At 38.1% G+C, this 9,176-nt stretch overlaps 1 long non-coding RNA gene across 2 annotated transcripts; it reads right to left on the reverse strand.

Moving 5' to 3' along the window:
* Window positions 1–1,433: 1,433 nt before the first annotated feature.
* LOC134032757 (uncharacterized) lies at window positions 1,434–3,223 on the reverse strand. Of its 2 annotated transcripts, none has more exons than XR_009932049.1 (6): window positions 3,032–3,223; window positions 2,868–2,937; window positions 2,688–2,766; window positions 2,289–2,395; window positions 2,118–2,206; window positions 1,434–2,013 (listed from the first exon to the last, which is right to left on the reverse strand). It is a non-coding gene; the product is annotated as an uncharacterized LOC134032757 (long non-coding RNA). The 2 variants fall into 2 exon arrangements; XR_009932050.1 differs by having other exon boundaries at window positions 2,868–2,946.
* Window positions 3,224–9,176: the final 5,953 nt, after the last annotated feature.

Raw genomic sequence — 9,176 nt, forward strand, 5'->3', positions numbered from 1 at the left:
AACAGCATTCTCACAATAAAGAGAAACAGGAAAACAATAGTGAGAATGCTTAACAGCATTCTCACAATAAAGAGAAACAGGAAAACAATAGTGAGAATGCTTAACAGCATTCTCACAATTAGCCATTTCCCACTACATTAATGTCAAACTTATTTACGTTTTGGGGGGCATATTTTCAGTAAGCAGACGGTACAGTACTGTTTGAATCGCGATTCCATACTGCCAGTGACAACGTTGTTACAGTAGCTTGTTTCAAAGGGGGTTCGCAGCTGTTTGAAAGGGTGTTCTTAATGAAATATGCAATATGAGTAGGCTAAATGCTTGAAAATATCACTAGAAGGGAAAAACTTAGAGGACGGACCCACCTGCAACTGACGCAAGCAAGCACACCCTACAATTTCCCCAGAAATTGTACCCTCTCTAGTTATTGTTTATTTTCGCCCCCCTAAGGATCAGTCAATATTTGGACTACATAGACAACGCCTGTGTCAAAATGTTTGTCTTGGTCTCGATTGTGTTGCTTGTATTTTTATTTACGTTCCGTTGCACGGTTTAGGAGGTTACAACGTTTTTGTGGCAAAAAAGTGCCTTTAGTCGACGAAGGGTACTCAGTGCTATCTACGTCACCACGTCAGCACACGTTAGCAACAACGCATGGATTGATGTGCTGTTGCACAGCGAGTATCGTATCGTGCCGTGTGTACTACTACCAAAGAACTTATATTGACTCTTTGCTACTACTAGCAGCATCATACATGTACATTTAAGCAAATCAAGACTTGCATGTAAAGTAAGTAATGTCACATTAAAGAATGTATGTAAAGTTTAAACTTAAGCTTGTGTGGTGTGTCGCTGGCTTCAGTGCCACAGCCTAAACTTTATGTCAAAAGAAACATTCTCATTTCCGGCGCTTAAAAACAATCCCCTCACTCAGTGAAGTTTGGCTAGCCACCGCAACTAGCTTGCTCGTAGCAAACTTCTTTAGAATTATCCATTTCTCCCTAAATAGATGTAAAGCTTATTTACGTTTTTGGGGGCATATTTTCAGTTAGCAGATGGTACTGTTTGAATCGCGATTCCATCTGAAATACTGCCGGTGACAACGTTGTGACAGTAGCTTGTTTCAAAGGGGGTTCTTGAGTAGGGTAAATGCTTGAAAATATCAATAGATGGGAAAAAACTTAACGGGACGGACCCACCTGTAACCGACGCAAGCGAGCACACCCTGCAATTTCCACAGAAATTGTACCCTCTCTAGTTATTATTATCAATATAGCTGCAAGCAGCAATGGAGGGGCCAATCAGTCCAGAGCAGGCCTCCATGGCACTTTTGCAACAAGTAGGTCACAACGAGCTATTGCACTCATGTGACACACCCAGTTCGTTTGAAATATCTGTTTCTGCTCAGAAAAAGCTATCATGAATTAAAAAAAAAGTGGCTGTGACCTGTAGCACCACCTACGGTCGAATATGGGTCCTTTGTGGTGTGGGAGTTACACTTGGCCTGTACTTATAACATGCAGTAACTTTATTCGCTTCTTGGCTTTGGTCAAATATATTGTTCGATACACCAAGGTGATTCCAAATTAGATTTGCTGTAACTGACAAACAATTTCAAAAATCCATCAGATAACTTTTGTGAGGCCAAAATGTATTTATATAACAAACACAAAACGACAAATGTTAGACTGACAATCTTGAAAAATAGTAATCACATAATCTTACTGTAGTCTTGATGTATACATTGTTGATGTGATAAACAAGTCAATTCAAGAAGTGGTGAGTGGAACATGTTCTTTCATGGCAGCAGTGGTTGAGAATATACAATTAGCAAAGTTACATAGTGTATCATTTTGGCCATCATGCAACAAATGTATAATAGCTTATATGATCTGTTTCTTTGTACTGCGCTGTTCCCAGGTCTTGAGTAGGATATTGTCAACACAAAGCTGTGTAGTTGCACTCTGTAGTAATCTTTCATGTAGAGCTTAGGCAATGATGTGGTCTCCTGTTCTGAAGTAATGGAAAAATCATTGAGGCATCAAATGTATATTCAGTATATTTGTTGCTAATACATATTATGTTTAAGTTTGAAATAACTCTGTCAGCAAACTTACTGCATCCTGTAGGGTGTTTTGAACAATCTTTGCAGGGTTTCTTTCCAAAAGGTTCCATTAGGTGATACTATACTATAAATGATATAAAGCTGTAGGTTAAAAAATAGAATAATCAATCAATAATGTATTACAGCAGTATTTGACTTCGCCTTTGGGCTGTTGCATACTCACCATGTATTCCCTTCTTCTGACTGCATTTAATCTTCGGTTTCTGTTGACAGGTAGGCTCAGGCTTCATAGCCTCTGTTATGTTTTTTACACGTAAGTGTTCATGTGCTCTGTAATATATGAGTGAAGGTTTCATACGTGATTTTAATATAAAGACTGCTGCAATTCTCAACAGATTGTCTTTAGAAATGTGGGAGTCTGTTGGCTGAGCGGTGAGGGAATCGGGCTAGTAATCCGAAGGTTGCCAGTTTGATTCCCGGTCATGCCAACTGACGTTGTGTCCTTGGGCAAGGCACTTCACCCTACTTGCCTCGGGGGAATGTCCCTGTACTTACTGTAAGTCACTCTGGATAAGAGCGTCTGCTAAATGACTAAATGTAAATGTAATGTAAATGGTCTCACATGCCTATTTTGACCTTTGTGATGAAGCCGTTTGTCGTTTGTCCGTCTGTTTGACAAACTGATATGATCCTGCAACATACTAAAGCAACACAAACATTCAATAGGAATATTGATGTATATATTTGAGTAAATACATTTGGATAATATGTTTGCAAATCATAACAGTGTATCTAGACTTACTTGTTTCTTTAGGACGTTGGGAATCTCAGAAGACCACAATGGATAATAGTTTGTTGTTCACAAACTAAATCTGAAAGACCTAAAAGTAAAACAATGGAAATTATACAGATGTGCTTATTAACTTCAATTCATTTAACTGGAACTTGTACGAAGTTCATACTTACACTTGATAATATTAGGGAATTGTCCCTGTAGTTGGTGTTTAAATTGATCAGCCATGTTTAAGATACTGGTGGTTGTTATGATCAGACAAAAAAAACAAAGTCTCTGGAAGATTTGTGGTGCATCTTCCGCTCATGTTTTATCCAAACTGGCAACAACAGAAAAAAAACAGACAATTAGAATAATTTTAAAATTAATAAATAGACTTCATATGGATGTTTATATCAAAGGCTCAGAAGTTACAATTATTTTTCTGTATTTTATGGTGGAGGTAAGCTTAAGAAGCTTACACTTCTGATTCAGTGACATGCAAATACACACGTTTTGATTTAATTCTCATATTCATCCACAGCTGGTGTAGTAAGGTGCTTTGAGACCCTGACCTTTTTGTTGCACAGAGGACTACTTTGTGCTGTGATACCTACTCAATGTTTTGTGGGGTTATGTGAAAAGACAAATGTACACAGTAACAATAACATTGGACAAATTGCTAAATGAAATACACATGCATGAAGATAAACAAACAAATGACTAGATAAATAATGATCCGTCTAGTCAGAAAACTCACCAAACACGCATTACAATTATAATAGTAAGTAGTTTTAGATCAGGGGTGCCAACACTTTTTTGGCTTGTGATCTACTTTTAAATTTACCAATAAAAAATGATCTACCACAAAACATGTTCATAAATAGAGACTATGCATGGCTAAGAATATAATGTATAATTAACATAAGTTTAATTTCAAGAAGAAAAAACTGAACCTGAGGCCAAGACAGGGTAAAGGAAACCTCTATGGAGCACATGAAATAATATTTTTTTTATTTATGATTTCCTTCTTTTTTTTAATGATTTTTTCTTTTATAATTTTTTTTTAGTTTTTTGACACGATCTAACACCATAAGCTTTTCCGACCGACACATTGGGCACCCCTGTCTTAGATTATCTAATAAAGTAAAGTTTCTTTGCGTAAAATAAAATAGTTGACATCCCTATGCTACCTCCCTGCATCCCACCACCCCCTACATTAGAAGACGGATAAAATATCCATGTAAATTTCATAACTGAATGTCCAAATTTAGTGGATAGAAATAATGATGGCATCATGAAAGCTGTAGTATGTCTGCACCACTTTAACACTGACATCATCTCCATCTTTTACATACACATGATCAATTAATGTACCTTTCTCAGTTGTGGCTTTCTGTACACACTGGCTGTATCCATGTTGTTCCATTAAATTTACAATGGTAGACGATGTAAAAATGTCCTCATTGAAGTCTCCCATAACAACTTTTGTACCAGGATGTTTCTCTAGTTCTGAAATTATATTCAGTAGCTGCTTTCGAAATATGTCAATTGTGTACGAATTAGGTCTGTACAAAACGGCAAGTATAAACACTCTAAATTACAAGTCTCTGGAAGCAAAACATCAGCCATGCTTTTTTCTGAATAGTATATTCCAACTCCACCTCTTGTCTGGTGTTTTAATTTGGCAAAAATAGGTTGACTGTTATCATAACAATTAGGTCTTGGGTTGTTCTTAAACAAAAAACCTGTCAACCGTGGTGCATTGTCTGTATTGTCAGAACTTAACCATGTTTCTGTTAAACAAATGCAATCCGCACTCATCAACTGCTTATGTGCTTGAAGATCCAGAAAGTGAGCACTGAGGCTCTGGACATTATGAAGCGCTATAGTGAATGTAGACGGGTTTATCAATCTGTCCTCTTCCAAAATGAATGCAGGCATGGTGTTAATGGCCTCTTGAATTTTTTCATTGGAAAATATGGTAGACTCTTTGAAATCCTCAATAATTAGTCCACTGAGGCTTCTTACCCGACTCAGTGCAACATATGCTTGTCCTGCAGCAAAGATTTTTGCAAGGGAAACAACAGCTTTGTCCACTGTCAGTCCTTGTACTTTGTGAACTGTGCAAGCCCATGCTAATCTAAGTGGAAACTGACGTCTAATGCCACCATCATTTGTCACCTGATCTTCCTGTAGTTCTATTACTGTACCAGTTTGGACTGATGTCGGGTGTGTTTTTGACCGTTGACGTTTTCCAACTCTTGCGTCATCAAACACCACATGAATAGCAGAGGGGAAGCCATCAGCACCATCTGATTTAGTTGATATCTGTTCAACTGTTCCAAATGCCCCATTAACAAGACCATCAGACACATCAATATTCTTCTTAAGCATAACTCGAGCACCAATACCCAGAGAAAGAGATTTTGACAAACATGAATTGAAAACCTTTTTATGATGTCCAACTTTCCTTTCCATTTTTCCATTTTTGGGATTTCTGTTATAGTCTTGAGCGTCTATAGTGATGGCCCCAGGGCAACACTGATGTAGTCTTACGATATTGTATAGATCAACCTCGTTGTTGGTAGCAAATATGTGAAGTGCAGTGGATGGCTCTCCAGTTGCACATTGTTTTAGCATTTAAATATCGCTGGCACTTAGTTTTTCCTTCTTTTTATGTACCCTTGGGCGATTCAGCATCCCTGCAAAGGTCGCATCATTCTGTTGTCTTACAATTTTAGTCAACAGAGCTATTTCAAAATTATTTTCCCATAAGTTAACTGTTTCCACATCACTATACAGAGCGGTCCCTTTCACAGGTGGCAACTGATAGAAATCACCGACTGCAATAATGCTTACTTTCCCAAACAGGGAATAGTCTCCAGTCTGTTTAATTTGACGCAATCTCCTGTGAATGTAGGCTAAAAGGCGATGGTCTACCATGGACATTTCATCATTGATTAATATCTGTAAATTAGCCATTTTAGCTCGCAAAGAGTTGATTTTCTCATCACCGAGAGGTTGGTATGGCAATCTTGTATTTGCACCGATTGAAAAAGTGTTGTGAATGGTTGCAGCACCAATGTTATATGCAGCCACACCAGTTGGAGCTGTTAAAGCCACTGTGATGTCATTAGGGTTTTCTGACATTTGAGACAAAAGTCTGATTGATTCATATTGTATTGCTTTAATTAAGTGACTTTTCCCTGTACCTGCTCCACCAGTAACAAACACTTTTAATGGTTCTGGGTTTTTCCCCCAAATTTTGTCCAGACACCACTCACGAATCTTATAGAAAATGCTAGATTGCTCCTCATTTAAAGATTGCAGTAAGTGCAATGCATCCTCTCTTGACAATATGGCATTATTACTTTCAATTGTGCTAGCAATTTGAGGTTTTCCTGTGAGATCAGAGATATTTTCGTCAGCATCATGTTCATCCATTATCACCTCATTTCTTAGCTCAAGACACTCGAAACGTTCTTTTTCTGTCTCAGAACAGATCTGAGCCCATGCATCCTCCAGTTCACCAATTTCTGCAAACAGTTGTTGAGCTTCATCTATTTTCTCGCTTTCCTTTTCAAAATTGGCTTTGTTAGCCTTAACGATTGATTCTACAGTTTGTAAGTCTCCACCACATGTTACAGCACCATCCCTGTAGAAATACTCAAAGGACTGAAAGGGATGCGGTTTCAACTGACAGTCGTCATAGTATGGCAAGAAAAGTTGTAAGAGGGAGTGAAAGTATTTCTCAGGATCTTTTTGGGGTGCAAATCTTGGATATCTGACCACAGCAGGTTTTGTTCGTGTCCTCTGTTTTACAAATCCAAAATTATTTCTCAGTTGAATTATTCCACTTTCTTTTGCTCCTTTGTCTGCTGGGACCTCTGACTTGCATAACACTCTGTATTCGGAACAAAAGCTTGCTAGACATACATTTTCAAATGCATCTGTACACGGCCTGTTCTTATATCTGTCCACTAGACTTATCATCCACAAATGTGTGTCTTCATCATCATCTTTTTGAGAACATTCAAAGGCAAACTCATTTTAATTGGATTTAATCCAACAGGAATGAATTGTACTTTGCGAGAGCATTCCTATACACAGCCTCTTGTGCACAGATTTCTCTGTTGTGTAGATAAACACTTCCGAGCTGTTTCATTGCCTCTTTAGCATCCATGTTACCATTACAACTCTCCTTTTGAGCTCGTTCAAGCAACAGTCCCATTTCTCCCTCTACTTTTGTAATATAACTTAGAATGTAAACAACACAGCTGAAGGCATCAGTCACAAACTGAATATCCATGTTTGCATTCCATGTGCGCAACAAGTGTGGATTATATTGGTTGAGCCAAATGTCATTTGGATTCCTTTTAAGAACAATACTTGTTTTTGTGCTACATGTCTTGTATGCAAATTCAAATAAACTCTGGGTTATTCCAATAGCAGAAAATAGGTCATCTGTTGAATTGAAACTGATGTCACCATTTAAAACGGTTTGTTTGACTTTTTCCAGAATTTGCTTTGCAAGTTCATTGGCACCTTCATCTTTCAAGTCTTCTTTATCTACTGGTCTAGTTATAAATGTTTGAGAAGAAACCGGACGTGGGAAATTGAATCTGCACACTGTTTTCTTCTTTCTGCATGTCTTTGAATGTCTTGGACTGTGCTTTTGTACACTATCAACAATGTCATTAAGTTCTACATCATGTCGAGATGGGTTTTCACATGTGATGTAACGATCAATGAATTCAGTAACCTCTTTGTGTGTATTTTTATCAATCTGAGGAGCATCCTCAACCCAAAAGAGACAATGAACATGGGGAGAGCCTCACTGTTGAAATTCAACACGATAGAAGTAATCTTTTATTTTACCAATAGGTGCTGCTGGAGACATGATTACATCTTTCAGAAAGCAATGCCATCTGTGGTCAAACATTCTTGCTGCTGTGACAGGGTTTCGCTGCAAAAGTCCATTTTTCTGACCAGTCAAGGTCTTCCACATTTATTTGCTTCCCTTCATGTCTGATAATTGTATTGAGCATTTCTGGCCATCTAAGGTCAGCAGATGAAAAGCTACAGAAAAATGTTGGTATAGACAACTGTCGTATCATGGCGAAAAGATCTTTCTGAGCACATTGCCAAAATGGCGGTGTACCACGAATAGGTTTTAAAAACGTATATCCTTCATCAATGTGCAATAGATTTCTTAAGGATGCTGGGTCTGTTAACGTATTAGGCGTCACGTTTCGAATCTTGTTGTCTGCTCCTTTTCTCAGTGCTATTGAAACATCAGACACAATCTGATCAAGTTCTGATAAATACTGAGCATAAAATATAAAATCTATACTTTTGGCAAATCGTCCATCAGTATTAAGTATCCGTGCATTCAAGTATCTAGACAGTGTTATTTTTTCCTTTCGATCATCGTGAAAAGTTGGACCTCCAAAAGGATACAAAACTGGGAAACACTTTGCTTCGTTCGTTTTGTCCATTAACAATCTCACAGGACTATTACCTTCACCAGGAGCAAGAGACATTATGCTGTCAAAATGCTGATCCAACACTTCAGAGGCAATGTCAACAGGCTGTAATGATTTGTCTGAGAAGAGGCCACCTTGGTCTTTAATGTATGTCAAATCATCCTCTGTGTCTTGCACTTTATCAACATCATCTGTTTCACTCTGCTGTGTCGGATCATGCTCATGCATCGCATCTAAATCATCTCCTGTGTCATCTGTTTGATTCAGAGGGTTTTCCCGTTCTTCATTAACCCTCGTGCTGCCTTCGGGTCACATGACCCAAAGGTTCATAACGAACCATCGTTGTGTTTACCCAATTTTACCCAATACAAAAACAAATTAAAATAATTTTCTTTTAACCTTTGCAATGTGGGGGGTCTGAGACAGCCTAGCTGTTAAAAGAAAATGCTTCACTTTGTCTTTGTATGCGGTAAATTCGTCGCAATACGACGGTGGGTCACAATGACTGATGGGTCAGAATGACCCGAAGATAACACAAGGGTTAAATTGCACATCTTTGTACCACTTATTAAACTTAAGCAGGTATGTAAGAGCATTTCTAATATGGTCTGTTTCAACATATTGGTACTCATAATGACCCTTGTATGTGAGTTTACATTTCAGTTTGATTTTCATCATCTTGTCATCACACTGATTTCTTGGAAGATTTGTGACATCATTGCTATGTACTGGTACACATACAACAGGTCCATGACAACCGTTTTGTTTCCCACGAGGCAGGCAGAGCAGTTTCATGAAAGGAATGTGTCTAGCAATAAGATGATGCTCTAGAGAGTTTAAACATTCTAGC

This window comes from Osmerus eperlanus, chromosome 13 (genome assembly GCF_963692335.1).
Source record: "Osmerus eperlanus chromosome 13, fOsmEpe2.1, whole genome shotgun sequence".
In the NCBI taxonomy this organism is placed as follows: Eukaryota; Metazoa; Chordata; class Actinopteri; order Osmeriformes; family Osmeridae; genus Osmerus; species Osmerus eperlanus.